At 45.0% G+C, this 16,477-nt stretch overlaps 1 long non-coding RNA gene across 1 annotated transcript in view; it reads left to right on the top strand.

Moving 5' to 3' along the window:
* Nucleotides 1-16,120, top strand: part of LOC142743699 (uncharacterized) — a 36,067-nt gene extending 19,947 nt beyond the window's left edge. The window contains exon 3 of the long non-coding RNA XR_012881624.1: nucleotides 16,066-16,120. This is a non-coding gene — a long non-coding RNA (uncharacterized LOC142743699). The remainder of the gene's footprint in view (nucleotides 1-16,065) is intronic.
* Nucleotides 16,121-16,477: the final 357 nt, after the last annotated feature.

A 16,477-nucleotide genomic window follows, 5' to 3' on the forward strand; every position in this document is an offset into this window, starting at 1 on the left:
ACATACATTACATTATTTATCCTGTACTGATCCTGAGTTATATCCTGTATTATACTCCAGAGCTGCACTCACTATTCTGCTGGTGGAGTCACTGTGTACATACATTACATTACTTATCCTGTACTGATCCTGAGTTACATCCTGTATTATACTCCAGAGCTGCACTCACTATTCTGCTGGCGGAGTCACTGTGTACATACATTACATTACTTATCCTGTACTGATCCTGAGTTACATCCTGTATTATACTCCAGAGCTGCACTCACTATTCTGCTGGTGGAGTCACTGTGTACATACATTACATTACTTATCCTGTACTGATCCTGAGTTACATCCTGTATTATACTCCAGAGCTGCACTCACTATTCTGCTGGTGGAGTCACTGTGTACATACATTACATTACTTATCCTGTACTGATCCTGAGTTATATCCTGTATTATACTCCAGAGCTGCACTCACTATTCTGCTGGTGGAGTCACTGTGTACATACATTACATTACTTATTCTGTACTGATCCTGAGTTATATCCTGTATTATACTCCAGCGCTGCACTCACTATACTGCTGGTGTAGTCACTGTGGACATACATTACATTACTTATCCTGTACTGATCCTGAGTTACATCCTGTATTATACTCCAGAGCTGCACTCACTATTCTGCTGGTGGAGTCACTGTGTACATACATTACATATCCTGTACTGATCCTGAGTTACATCCTGTATTATACTCCAGAGCTGCACTCACTATTCTGCTGGTGGAGTCACTGTGTACATACATTACATTATTTATCCTGTACTGATCCTGAGTTATATCCTGTATCTCTTTATTTTATATAAATTTACAAAACATAAACTGAAAAACAAATACATAACTAATTCCATATAACCAAAAAGTCACAACCCAATTCTTATAAACAAATTTTCTTATATACATCTCTGTATATGAGAAGAGAAAACCATACCAGACCCGGCCACATACACCCCACTCTTATATACTTACATCTACACTTCATCCGAAACTAAACAATAACTAGAATATATACAAACATCATATAAACGTAATCAAAAGTACCAACAGAAAATCCCCCGACCCGCGTCAACCAAGGGCCTAAAGAAACAACATAATAATGATAACAAATAAAATAATAATAATAACAAAAACAATCCAAAATATAATAATACTAATCCCAATTTTTTTTTTTTTTTTTTTTTTTTTTTTAAACACACTATACACATCCTGACTTTCCCTAACCTTACCCTTCTTACCTAAACTCCACCACCCCAGCCAGCATCTCGCCTCATGTCCTCTCACGTCCGCATAGTCCAGATGCTGGCCCCCACCACCACACCCAACACCCCAGCCCAGCCCCCCGCCCCATGTCCTCCCATGTCCGCATAGTCCGGGGCTGGGTCAGGCAAACCCCCCCCCCCCACCCGACCCCCTCCCAACCTATCTATTAACCCACTTAAGTCTATCCCTATTCTAACAACATTTCTACAATATAATACAATACACATCACCAACTTGTCCAAATACCAAACCATATACAAAATACACCGTACCCGAAAGCACCAAGTTCGGTCGCTTGTAAACCTTTTTCCTGCCATTTCAATCCTAAACAAAACAAAAATCTTCCAGTGCTTACCTAGCCCATCACCAGATAGAGAGAAGGGAAAGCCCCCCCAGCTCCCCCCCAGAGGCCAAGGTACCACGTCCACCGCTGCACCCTCCCTATCGCTTGCCCTATCTCCTTACCCTATTACTAGCCCTTTCTTGACCCTATTGAAAGCTGACCCTATGCTGACCCTCACCTTTCCCTTATTCCGAGCCCTATCTCTATAATTTTTTGGTGCCTCAGCGGAACGCAGACCCCCACCTCCAGTTGAGCACCGGTGACGACCCCCCCTCCCTCATGAAGGCAGACACATTAAGGCACCCAAAAGGAAAAGCCCCTCCAAAGACGAGAGGCTTTGGATGCTCCCAATCTGCCGACCTCCAAAGAATGCACCTTCACCAGGTCACCCATGATATTGCTAACAACCTCATCCACTAGGAGGATTTTCTTCTGGGTAGAAACTAGACATCGTGCATTCCACATAAAGTGCCTGACCACTATACTGACTAGAAACAAGGTGCAATGGTCCCTACCACCGAGGTCTCCGAACACTCCATAGGCCCACCCAGCATAGGAGAGGCTGGTTAGGCCTGGCCAACCAATGGAGGCTCCCACCCTTTTGTATACCTCTGTATTTAAAGGGCAATGAAGCAGGAAATGCTCCATGCTTTCCAGCACTCCGCCACACTCCTCCCGGGGGCAATACCGATCATCAGAGCTTCTGCACTTTAGATTGTCCCTCACATACAGTCTCCCATGGAAGCAACGCCAAGCCAGATCCCAAAACTTCTGGGGAATCCTCGCTGAATTTAAAAGTTTTAATCCCACCCCGAGGTCACTACTTGGGCAGTCTTTGAGCGCCAGGGGCTTCTGGAAGTGGGTCATCAGGACCTTCTTGTCAAGAAATTTTCTCGACATGGTCCTGATCTCCCACACCTCCAGACCCCACCGGCGAACAATCTTCAGCGCCAGGGTGGCATAAGCCGGGAGATGTCCGTGAGGTGTACGCAGGTCTTTCACTTGCCCTCCTCTCTCCCATTCCTGGAAGAAAGGCCGAAACCACCCCCTGCAGGAGGATATCCACCAAGGAGCCCTCTCTTGCCAGAGGTTTGCCAGGTTGATCTTAACAAAGGTGTTCACTAGGAACACCACCGGGTTAACCATACCTAACCCGCCTAGTGTCCTTGGTAGGTAAGTAACCTCCCTCTTGATTAGGTTGAGCCTGTTCCCCCATAACAGCTGGAAGAACAGGCTATAGACCCGAGTCCAGAGAGGTTCTGGCAAGATGCACACACTGCCCAGGTAAAGCAACATGGGCACCAGGTAGGCCTTGGCCAAGTGAACCCTTTCCCTCAGGGTTAAGGACCAACCCTTCCATTGGTCGACCTTCTGGGCAACTAGATTCAGCCTATCCTCCCAGTTCTTCTTGGGGTAATCACCCGGGCCAAATTCGACTCCTAAAATCTTAGCAGACCCCTGAGGCTCTGGAAGGGTGTCCGGGAGATCAAAACCAGGATCTCCTCCTCCCAGCCAGAGACTTTTGCACTTATCCCGGTTGATCTTGGACCCAGATGCCAATGAGTAACGCTCCACTTCCGACATCACCCACTCTGCTTCCCCTCTCGAGGAGACAAAAATGGAGACGTCGTCTGCGTACGCAACCACCCTCTGAGTGGCCTCCGACCCCTCCAGGCCGGCCCTGACTCCCGCCAATGGCCCACGATCGATCCTTTTAAGAAAAGGATCAATTGCGAACGCATATAGCAAAGGGCTCAAGGGACAACCCTGGCGGACACCAGACCCAACCTCAAAGGGGGTTCCAACCCAACCGTTCACCAGCGCAAAAGTCTCAGCCCCAGTGTATAAGGTCTGTAGCCAATTGACAAACCCCCCCGGTAGGCCGTACCTCAGAAGGACCGACCAGAGGTACTCGTGGTCCACCCGGTCAAAAGCCTTGGCCTGGTCCAAGGACAGGATGTACCCCTCCCACCGACCAGAATTTCCCTGCTCCACTGCCTCTCTGACACTGAGGACAGCACTAAATGTGCTGCGGCCTGGAACAGAGCAATGCTGGACCGGCGAAAGGAGCCGGGATGCAAACTTCACCAGCCGATTAAACAGCACCTTTGCGAGAACCTTTCTGTCCGTATTGAGCAGCGCTATGGGACGCCAATTCTCAATACGGGTCGAGTCTTTACCCTTCGATAAAACGATCAAGGCCGACCTCCTCATTGACATTGGCAAAGTACCCGAGGAAAGGCACTCATTAAACACCTCAGTCAAGAGGGGAACTAGGGTTCCTTTAAAAGTCTTATAAAACTCGGATGTTAAGCCATCCGGCCCTGGCGATTTTTTGAGGGCAAGCCCATCAATCGCCAATCCCACTTCCTCTTCCTTGATCGAGTCTATCAAAACACCGAGAGAGGGGTCTACCCCTGGCTCAGGGATGGTTTCAGCCAGGAAAGCCGACATCTCGTCTCGGTTTGGATCTTGCTTCCCCAAGAGGTGCGAGTAGAAGGATCTGACGACCTCCAAGATCCCTGATTTGGATCTCTTCAGAGATCCTGTACTATCAATCAGTCCTGTCACAACCTTACGACTCACTGACATCTTAGAATCAGAGGTCGTCCCAGTTTCCTGGAGCGCCCTCTGAATCCTCTCCTTCCTTCGCTTCTCCGCCCTTCTCTGGCGAGAAGGGGGACCCTTCTTTGCATTCTTCCCTTGCCCCTGTGCCCCATCGTCCCTGCCCGCACCCTCACCCACGGAGGCCTCCCTCCTCTCATCCTCTGTAGGTTTGGAACAAGCATTGACAACAGAGCGAGGACACCGACTGAACGGGTGACCTAAGTCACCACACAGGTTGCAGCGAATCCGGTCACACGATGCGGCTAGATGACCAATCCCCCCACAATGAGCACACTTCTGCACCTTGCAGCCTGCACTCAAATGTGAGGGGTCGCCACACCGGTGACACAACTTCGGCTGCCCCTGGTAGAAGACAAGGATCCGATCTCTTCCCAGGAAAGCAGACGATGGTATGTGGGACACCGTCTGTCCCAGACGCTTTAGTTTAACCATGAACGTCCAGGCCCCTGACCAGATGCCAAACTCATCCATGTTCTTCCGTGGCATCTCTACTACCTCTCCGTACCTTCCCAACCAGGTCATGATATCAATACAAGAGAGTGACTCATTACGGGTAAGAACGGTCACTCTCTTGGGACCACTTTGGCGAGAAATTGCTTGTGCAGCAAAGTCTCGCCAGCCAGGCTCGTCCTTCATCAGCTCGTAGTTCCCCCAGAAGACCTCAAGGCCCCCTAGGTGAACAAAGCTGATGTCAAACTCGACCGAGCCATGAGGATGTATCAAGGCAAAGATGTCACTCGCCTTGAAGCCCATCCCCAGCAGCAGCTCCACCACCCTCTTTCTGGGAGGGCACGCATCATTGCCACGCCACCGGAGACGGACCACATTCCTCCTGGCTACAGCCTGCCCGGCTGTTGGGAGCGACCACTGATCTCCTCGTTGCTCTCGGAAGGCATTTAGACCATATCTGTCTATCCAGAAAGACAGGTCCTTCTGCACTCCCCCTATGGTTAGGGTTTGCTTTCCCTCTCTTAAAGCGTCCAAGAGACGTTGTTGCAAGTTACCGTCCCCGGACCTTGAGGATGAAGATGGGTGGGCCCGCTGTCCCCCCGCTGCCACACCAGCATAAGACCTGCCGGATGACACAGCAAGAGGAGCGCCAGGCCCATTGCCCCTGGTTGATACCCCATCCCCACCACCCACCACCTCACCACCTACAGACACAGCACTCAACACCCCATTACCAGCAGACACTCCAGCAACTTTATTTACAGACACCTGCATACCCCCAGCAGTTCCCACATCCACAGCCGCAACTTTTTTATTTAACCCACCAGGTCCCCCTGCAGTCATCCTTCTGGCCAGGCCTGGTTCTATGTTATGTATTTTTTCTGTACATTTTGTGTGGGTAGACACTGCTTCAGTCTCCGCATCATCAGGCACCTTTGCAGGGACGCCACCAGATGTTATAAGCGGTGTCCCCGCTGTGCCCTCCGCCTCATTAACCTCCATCTTTTCTATGTGCGGAACATTTTTGGGAAAGGGGCCACCGCCGCCCCCGACGCCAGCAGCCCCCTTCTCGCCTACACCACTTTTCAGTGATGCGGACGAAGGAGCCACTGATGTCACTGGAGCCGCCTCCGGCGCCCGACCACTCCCCCCTCCCACGGAGGAGTGGCCAACAGAGCCGGAGCCCCCTCTGTGACCGCCCTTGTCCGGAACGTCTGACGGCTTTACTGCGACACCGACAGACTTCCGGCTTTCAGACACCACATCCGGTTTCTGGTTTACCCGTTCTCCAGACCGCTGACTCGCATCAGAGACCAGTTTCCCGGGCTCGCCATTAACCGGACACGGGGACACACCCCCTGGCGTCACCAGGCCACCAGTACCGCCCCCTTTGCAGGGGTTGGCATCCGGCGCCATTTTGACCACCACGTGTTCTAATGCCGGACCCGTAACACTCTCCCCGCATTCCCGCTCCAGCCCCACTGCAGAGGCTTGAGCTGGGGGTCTTGCGGGACCTGCGCCCTGATCCTGACTTGCATCTGGCTCAGAGCACAGGAAGGATCTTGCTGTATACACCATTTTAAATGAACCTTCAGCAGATTTTTTTTCCTTTGTCTTTTTTTTCTTCTTAAATTTTTTTTTCTTTTGCTTTTGCTCCTCTGCGGGTAACTCTGCACCGAAACAAAATCCCTGGAAGGATACCGGCGACTCCACGTTACGGATCTGTGTAAGTAATCCTGGAGGCCGCTCACTGTCAGTATCAAAACTCTCCTGATTTCTCCCAGCTGTGAGTCCACCCTCCTCCTCCTCACTGCTCCTGGGTGCATCAGAATCTGAGCCTTCTCTGGACTTTGCATTCTCATGCTCCATTTTCTCCCCCACAATTTCCTTTGTTGTGTCTGGGGCTCTGCTGTCTTCCTCCACACTTTCTATTTTTATAGGTTCTGCCATCTCGGCAAACCTCTCTTCATTTTTTAATTTTTCACCAAACACCCCTCCGCCTGCCAAAATCTCCTCACGTCTCTCTTCCACTTCTTTTATTTCCTCCAACAAGGATTTCACATTTAAAAGGTATCGGGACCTCTTACCTCCTGAGGCTTTTGCAGCTCTTCCTCTGGCGACCACCAAGTCCGCACGGAGCCGTTGCAGCGACTTCCTGAGGTCCCGATACTCCTCCAACCGCATAGCCAGACGGGAGCTGAAGTTCTCCACCGTCTCTCCGGTCCTCAGCTGTCCCCATTCCTCCACACGACCGTCATCCAAATGTCCGGACGGCGCTGGTCCTTCTCCAGATGACAACACCTCGATCACCCTTCCGGACCGCGTCTCCATACCCTTATCCAGGGTTCCAGCGTCAGGGGGAGCCAGGACAGCCTTGCCCCGAGATGATCTCCTCACCCCCGTGACTGTTTGCATATTCCCAGCCAGCTGGGATGACCCTCTACCCCCCGCTGGCATGCTCCGGGAGGTAGAGGTCTGAGGCTCCATCCTAGGATGGAACCCCCCTCAGGGTACTTTCCAAGCCCAGGCAGATGGTATGAGGCCTGGGCAGATAGAATAAGGAAAGTCCCTGGATCCAAGGCCTGCACGGTAGTCTCAGCAGCTCTCTCCACACCTCCTACTCCACCCACTCCAGAGCTGCACTCACTATTCTGCTGGTGGAGTCACTGTGTACATACATTACATTATTTATCCTGTACTGATCCTGAGTTATATCCTGTATTATACTCCAGAGCTGTACTCACTATTCTGCTGGTGGAGTCACTGTGTACATACATTACATTACTTATCCTGTACTGATCCTGAGTTACATCCTGTATTATACTCCAGAGCTGCACTCACTAGTCTGCTGGTGGAGTCACTGTGTACATACATTACATTACTTATCCTGTACTGATCCTGAGTTACATCCTGTATTATACTCCAGAGCTGCACTCACTATTCTGCTGGTGGAGTCACTGTGTACATACTGTGATCGCAATGAGGTCACGTTACGCCTTGATCTCCATGCAGGTTCAAATCAGGTGGGGGGGGTGCGAGCTCGGAGAAGCAAAGACACACTGAGACGTTTCTCAAGGCAAAAATACTTCTGACTTTATTTGCAGAGACACAGAGTTTATATAGTAAAAATATCATATAATTACGTGCAGACACATATACATTCTTGTGGTTTCTTTCCTCATTATTCTTATCTCTACATACATTGTTTCTTTATTCCTTACATCTAATTTTTAATCCGGTGTTCTACCCATATCTATCTTGGCTGTACGCCCAGAACCCAAAAAGTCTGTAAACAGACTCCCTAGTTCCTGGTAGTACCCTCATAACATAATGAATTCGCAATTTCCAGTTTCGGCAGAACATCTGCAGATTATTACATTCCATAACCTTTCAATAATACCCAAAATATAGACTCGTTTATCCTTCTACCTTGAAGTAGTACATACATTACACTTATATCATTGATTATAGGTTGTTCTATACCATCACATACCCAACATATATTCTAATACATGTTCTTCTCTTCAGCATTGCACTCATTGAGGTCCCAGATACATTATACATATATTTATTCCATAACAATCCCTCCTTTTGTGATTTTACCAACACCTAAATTCCAATGCTACTTCTATCTCCTGATAGCAAGGCTTCGATCCATTTCTTCACTTGATTCACACAGGTATGTAGGTGGGGTAATCTCACAACACTCTTTCATCATAATGTATAGGCCTCTGATTGAATGCTTCCCTTATTTTGCAAAATGTATAACAATTAAAACATGTAAGCAATATAAACAATATTATGAAACATATCAAGGGTTGGAATAACACATGCAGTATCTTAGTGGCAGTGGGGGAAAATCCTGTAAATATGTCATACCAATGATGGGCACTGGCATCTTTTATTGCTGACGATAAATTTATCACTTCCTTAGCTGCTATTGTAGCCAATACTTTCACTTTACTTAGAGTTACATTATGGGCTGCTATCAATTTCTTTACGTCTCTAGACTTTTGTAACACTTGTTTTAACTCTTCCAGTGGCAAACTAAAATTTCCATAGGGCAAAGGTTCAGGTACCCATACAGTGGACATTATTTCTTCTAAAGTAGGCAGGAACACTATAGTTTGGTTCCCCCAAGTCAAATGCGTCACATTGTATAGACATCCTGAAAATGGTCCTATGAGATTAAACTGGCTAAGGGTCTGCTTGTTGTTAGTTATTAAACATACATGCTGTGGACCTACTTCAATATAAACCTGTAGGTTAGCTTCTGGGATTATAGTGAGTGCGCATACATTATCCTGGTGCTGCATTAGACAGGGTTCATATATCCCTGACTGTTCATTACATACATATCCATGCTCTGTTAATTGGCACAAATCTATATTCCTTGTCTTATTTTGAGAATCTATGTGTGTTCCTTTCATTTCCGGCATCCAATATTGTCCTAATAATGTCACCGGATCAATCATTACCATTGGCATAACAATAAATTTGCATAATAGAGTAGGATTTTTTTCACATGAAATGCTATTAGTCTTCCTGCGCACCATTTAGGTGTACACTCAGTATACTCAGGCTGTAACAATAACCACGTATCATTTCTCTTTCCTATGGGCAGAATGTCTGTCCATTGCCTAACATGACTACTAAACAATTTATTCTTACAATTATTCATCTGTTCTTGTTGCCACATCGTTTTAAGCGTACATACTGTCCAATTTACAAAAGTTGATACATTCTGTAATGTTCTATATCCGGTTAGCATACTTTCATTAAAAACATTTAGAAACAGTTCATCTATAGCTAACCCTTTCTGTTGTATGGCAAAGGTAGTAGGTAACCATGAGGCACCTATCCTTAATGCAGTAGATGTGTCGTCTCCCACTGAGTTTCATTTGTTCATAACTGTTTCTACCTGTATCCCATTCAATACTCCTAATCCCGTTCCTGCCCCTCCTAATAGCGGGTCATACCATTCTCTTTTTTGTCTATGACAGCTGGGGGATTCAGGGAAGGAAATATTGAAGTGTACATTCTCTTTCTGCTGTTGGGTTACAGCGCTCTTACAAGTGTGTGGGATTCTTTCCAGACTTTGTACTGTTATATGTGGCTTAAAACTATCTCTTAAAATTGTTATCAAGAATACAAAATATATTCTATTTCTTATTTGGCTATTATTCATACATAATATCATCCCATCAGTTTCTTTTATTACAATCGTAGAGTTGAGCCTCTCCTTGTTGCATCTTTCATAAATCTTATTTATCATTTCGTTTCTATTTTTACTGGTTGTATATTTCTGTAGATACTGTAAATCTGGTTCATAACAACAAAGCAACAGCCCCGGCGTCTCTTCTTGTATGCTAATGTTGGCTGTTTTGTCTATGTGAAGGTACACAGTCCCTCCATGTGGTCCTTTTTTCCAAGTCCCTTCGGTTGTAGTCACATTTGTAGTATAACACGGGGCATTGGCCTTACAGGTGTAGTTACCCTGCTTTCTATCACTGTGGCATTCGCCCACCCTGTCCTGAACTGTTCCAGTGATTCTGTACTGATTACGTGTACAGGAGTAGCAGTTCTGCCTTTTTGTATAAGAGCACACGCAACAACCGCCGCAACAACCGCAAAGATCTTCATTCTTCTGGCTGAAGAACCTTTTTACAATGACTGGCGTGAATCCAGCTTGCCTTTCCTTCGAGCTTCACTGAGGTGCTTGTAACGAGTAAAACTTGAAAAGGACTTGAAACGGTCCGTCAAATCTTGGGTCTAGACTTTTCCTCACGTGTCTTTTGACAACGACCCAATCTCCTGGTTCGAGCTTATGCGTCCCTTCAACTGAATCAGGATCTGGAATGGAAGCAAAAACTTGTGCATGCACCTTGTTCAATTGTTTGTTCAGCGTTGATACATAATCTGTTAGTCTACCATACTGCATTTGGAGCACCTGTGGAAAATAACATCCTAATCTGGGAGCCGACCCAAATAAGATCTCATATGGGCTGAGACCTGTTCTTTTTGTGGGCGTGTATCTTACTGAGAACAAGGCTAATGGTAGACACTCGGTCCATGGTTTCCCGGTTTCTACCATTGCTTTTTGGATTTTCAATTTGAGAGTCCCATTTAGTCTCTCAACCTTCCCACTGCTTTGTGGATGGTATGGTGTATGTAGGGCTTGACTTATGCCTAGAGCTGACAACACATGGTTCATGATTTCACCCGTAAAATGAGTTCCTCTGTCGCTCTCGATCACCTCTGGAACTCCATATCTGCACACCACCTCGTTGATCAGTTTCTTTGCTGTGGCTACGGCTGTAGCTTTGGTGACTGGAAAAGCTTCTGGCCATCCTGAAAAGAGATCAATACAAACAAGCACATACTCATAGGTACCAACTTTGGGTAGTTGAATATAGTCTATCTGCAGTCTCTGGAACGGATATATAGGTCTGGGTTTTGGAGTGGGGTATCTTTCATATGTGCAAAGCCCACTGTTTCCTGGGCCATAAGGGCCATACAATCATGTTCATCAGTTTCAGGCAAAAATTGTGACCATACTTTACCTACGTCTTCTCCCCCTTGCTCCAAAGGCAGTAAGGTAGCTGGGTTCAATGTAGTACAGCGGTGTAAAGTAACCTGCTCAGGAAGAAGAAGAGCACAGGTTAATCTCAAATGTCTTGCAGTGGACAAATGCTTAGGTTGTACTTGAGTTAGAATAGCAGTAATATCATGTGGTGGAAATGCCAGGACCAAATCTGAGGCCTTGTTTAACATTGAATTTACAGCAATGATAGCTCTCACACATGATGGGGAACCTCGGGCCACAGGGTCTAGTCTAGCTGAATAATATGCTACCGGGCGCTGCTGTGGTCCATGACTTTGTGTGAGAACCGCAGTGTCATGTCCATTTTGTTCAGTACAGTACAAAGTATATGCTTGCGTAGAGGTACTCCATGGATTGGTGTCACAAGCCGCTACCAAACACAACTCCTCCTCATTCAGCTGATAATCCAGAATACTTTGAGAATCTCACTTTTATCAGGTTCTGCAAATACTTGATTAATACAAAAACAAATAAAAATAAAACATTCCCAAAAACTTTACATCAAATTAACAATGTCCAGACAAGTTTTGTTTTGCCTTCTCCCTCATCTAAATCCATAAAAACTCGTGTGAGTGATGTCACATCGCCTCCTGTGTAACTTTGCTGGAGGGGGATGGTCTCTTACACATAAACCAAAATTGTACCTGATCAGTTCCTTCACCCTTCCCCCCTTTGTGGACTCTGCGAGAGTGATGTAGCAGAGTTCAAAACTACATCTCAACATAACACTAATTTAACCCCCTGTAATGTACAACAGCCTGAAACAAAAATAACTTTTTCCTGACAAACATTTGATCTTTACAATAACATAACTCATGTGTGAAATCAAAAATAAAACAATTGTAGTTAGTTATTCAATAAAACAGAAAATATTATCTCTGATAACATTAATTACTGCAAACCAATAAACAGTATAACGGTGGGGGCACATACATTTTCAAACCCCCGTGTCTCACCGTATCTGTAGTTTAATACATCTGAATTATCAAAACACATGAAATCTGATCACATCATAACACATAAATATCGTAACTTTTATAACCAACAGCGCTTGCGCAAAAGAGAAGAAATGTATTTCAGTTTGTAGACATTACTGATATATATATATCTCAGCAGTGCATATTGAAACCCCTTTGTCTCATCAGCCCTGCAGACTGCACCCAGTCAGCCCCCCTCCTCCTCCTCCCAAACACAGCACACTTTAGGGGGGAGGGAGGGGGGTCACAAACTCATTTCTCACAACTTCTCACAATCTTAACACTTTCAATGCCGGCAAAACAACATACGTATCTGCAATCATTCATCACACCATTGTACAGGAATTATCTACGTTAATGTTTAACAGTACAATCTGTCGGCCACCATCTCTATATTATAATTACGTGTTGTTTCATCAGTGAACTAGACTGGAACTTCTGTAAATAGAAAAAACACTACAAATGACAAAATTAACAAGGTGATTATTTCATACTGATTTGGTTGGGCCGGGCGTGGCCACATCAGGGGCAGGGGGGGGCAGCCTCTCCCATTGGAAACAGTGCGCAGGGGGTTTCCCACCAACAATGAGGACACACTCAACATGAGGTATGGACGCCATTACCGGGCGTCGGCTGGTCCTGTTTTCTAATACATACAATACATTTCTTATTTCTAACTTCCTCTTCTGCAAATCCCTCTAAAGCACTTTCCATCAACTTTCTACCTTCCAACTTCCCTTTGTTCTCCAGAATACCTTTTGCCCAATCTGCGGCTTGGAGCCGCCCTCCTCTTTTTCCCTCTGCCAGTTTTCATGCCTTGATCAGGGCAAGCAACTCTGCACTCTGGGCAGAATGTATGACAGGATCAAGGGTCTCATGGTATAAGACAGAGGTGTCTGGTGGTTTGGCTGTGAAGGACTGCTTATACATTATTACATTTATCACTTTTCCTGATTCAATCTACAAAATGACACAAAGTCATACAAAATATCTATATCAACATTTAATGTTGTGTCCATTCATTTCAAGAACAAGATTACATTTCTTATCTCACTAGCAGCTGTTCTTCACCTCCCCCTTCTCTTGTCACACTAGTTGATTCTAAATTATACCATATGGGAATTTACTATAAGGTCATTTGCAACATTAAAACAACTACTACTTCTTCTGACACTTTTCTCCATGCTTCTGCTTTCCCCTGTAACTTTTTATCTTTCAACCATCCACGTTTTGTGTCACAACATTCATTCCATTTTTCTGCGTCTAACCGTCCATGGGATTCTAGACCACATGCTTTCATTAAATTTTTTTTTTTTTTTTTTTGTTCCCTGCGTTGCCTTTTTACCTTCTCTTTCTGCTACTACCTGTTTGGCGGTTTGTCCTTTGGGGTGCTCATCTCATACTCTTGTTACAGATTCTAGCTACTGACAGATGAATTCCATTCTCATCTGTTTTATACAGTTTCTAGCTTCCGTACTTACTCTTGTTACAGATTTTAGCTGACAGACGAATTCCATTCTCATCTGTTTTAGACAGTTTCTAATTTCCGTACTTAATAGGGACACCAGTTCCCCATTGTCTAGTTATAAGTGGTCGCCTATAGGCAGACCCTAAGTTATGTAGGGGGTAGTTTTCCTGATAGGTGAATTTCTGGATTTACGATCCCCTAGTAAGCTTACACCCTTTTAACAGGTGCTTGCTCACCCATATGCCATACCTCAAACTCTCGTTTGCCGTGACTGTTTCCCATAGCCCTGCTATGATGGAGGGGACTCTTACCCTTCTCTCTCAGTTTTTATCTTCACTAACAAACACTATGGCTATTGGCTGTTAGGGAAAGTCCCACACTACCTTTCTCACCTATTTTATACAGTTACTTATCCCCTCAAAACCCTTTTAAACCTTCTTCTACTCTGGCCAGAGAATTAAATTCCTTTTATAACTAGCTTACTTTCTTCTTATTCACTTTAAACACCACTCAAGGAGATATCCTCCACACCATAACAGTAATATGACAAATATTCCTGATCCAAATAATAAGGCAAACGTAAAATCAAGCTGTTCATTTGACATGCCGGATTATCGGATTGCAGAAAATTCTGGAATTTTGAGCTGAAAATCAGTGCATGATAATCCCCGCAAGTACCTCAATGCTGTACACACATTTTCGGTATTTTGCCGGATTATCAGATTGCACAAAATTTTCGATTTCCGGGCTAAAATTTAGCCTATCATAATCCCCATAGTCACCTGAAGCATGTACACATGTTTCTGGTAATTTGCCGGATTATCGGAAGTTTTTTTCCAAAAAACAATTTCCTTATTCTAAAATGCATTTGTGACACAAAACTGGGTTTCTACAACATTCATACAAATACTGTCATGGAGATCAGGCACTTTATCCTGAGGGTAGGATTACATATAGACTTGACCAGATTTTTACACTAAAAATACCCTCATGTGGCCCCTCTATTCCTCAGGAGTACTACCGGGAAGGTGACCTACCAGACAGGAAGGTGCAGAGCAGAGTTTGTAAGAATTAAGTCTTCTTACCTTGCTGCAGCTGTGGTCTGCCCGTTCCTTAGTCTGGAGAGTCGCCACTCTAGTCCCGGGAGATCCCCTAGGTGGGGTGCCGTCCTTCTGGTCAAGTCCCTGTTTCGGGCGCCAATTTCTGTGATCGCAATGAGGTCACGTTACGCCTTGATCTCCATGCAGGTTCAAATCAGGTGGGGGGGGTGCGAGCTCGGAGAAGCAAAGACACACTGAGACGTTTCTCAAGGCAAAAATACTTCTGACTTTATTTGCAGAGACACAGAGTTTATATAGTAAAAATATCATATAATTACGTGCAGACACATATACATTCTTGTGGTTTCTTTCCTCATTATTCTTATCTCTACATACATTGTTTCTTTATTCCTTACATCTAATTTTTAATCCGGTGTTCTACCCATATCTATCTTGGCTGTACGCCCAGAACCCAAAAAGTCTGTAAACAGACTCCCTAGTTCCTGGTAGTACCCTCATAACATAATGAATTCGCAATTTCCAGTTTCGGCAGAACATCTGCAGATTATTACATTCCATAACCTTTCAATAATACCCAAAATATAGACTCGTTTATCCTTCTACCTTGAAGTAGTACATACATTACACTTATATCATTGATTATAGGTTGTTCTATACCATCACATACCCAACATATATTCTAATACATGTTCTTCTCTTCAGCATTGCACTCATTGAGGTCCCAGATACATTATACATATATTTATTCCATAACAATACATTACATTACTTATCCTGTACTGATCCTGAGTTATATCCTGTATTATACTCCAGCGCTGCACTCACTATTCTGCTGGTGGAGTCACTGTGTACATACATTACATTATTTATCCTGTACTGATCCTGAGTTATATCATATGTGCAAAAGATGCAACGTTTCAGCTGCTCAACGACGATGGCTGCATAAAGCTGCTGAAATGTTTCATCCTTTGCACATATGGGTGAATAAACCATTTGAATTCTACTTTGGTGTATTTTACTCCGTCTGTACACTCAGTATTCTGCTATATATTATTGGAAACAGTCAGCAAGCTTGGGGACAGATACTTACGATATAATTTAGAGGGCAGTTAGTTACTACAGACAGATTTCAGTTGCAAAATATTTACTTTTCTCTTTGGATGTGACTTGAGTGTAAGAAATGATTTTACGTTTTGCTCAGAGTCATTACGTTTTCTGTTTTTACTTATTGTATTTCTACAGCAAAATTCCCTCCCAGATTAACCAAACCAGTCCGGAAAATAATCAGAAGGAAGAGGTGAGTCACAGTGTGGGGACTGGTGTGGGACTGGGGTTCTGTAAACCTCCAGGGGATATGATTGTGAGGACCCAGCCTCTGTATACACAGAACATTGACACGTCCGCTATTAATTACATTGTAACCTTTGTTGTCATTGTTCACACAGGACATATTACGTGATAGACTCCACTTTGGGTTGTTTTCTCTTGAACCTTTGGGGTCTAGTGTTGTGTCAGAGTCTGGGACCCCCGGAGGATCCTCTGGTATTCTGGTGGGAAAGCCCAACCCTAGAGTCACCCAACAAACTTACGTTCATAGTCAAGAAAAATGGCGGAGGATCCTGTGGTCACTTTTTTGCAAAAAAAGCTTCAATAG

The sequence above is a fragment of the Rhinoderma darwinii genome, chromosome 2 (genome assembly GCF_050947455.1).
Source record: "Rhinoderma darwinii isolate aRhiDar2 chromosome 2, aRhiDar2.hap1, whole genome shotgun sequence".
In the NCBI taxonomy this organism is placed as follows: domain Eukaryota; kingdom Metazoa; phylum Chordata; class Amphibia; order Anura; family Rhinodermatidae; genus Rhinoderma; species Rhinoderma darwinii.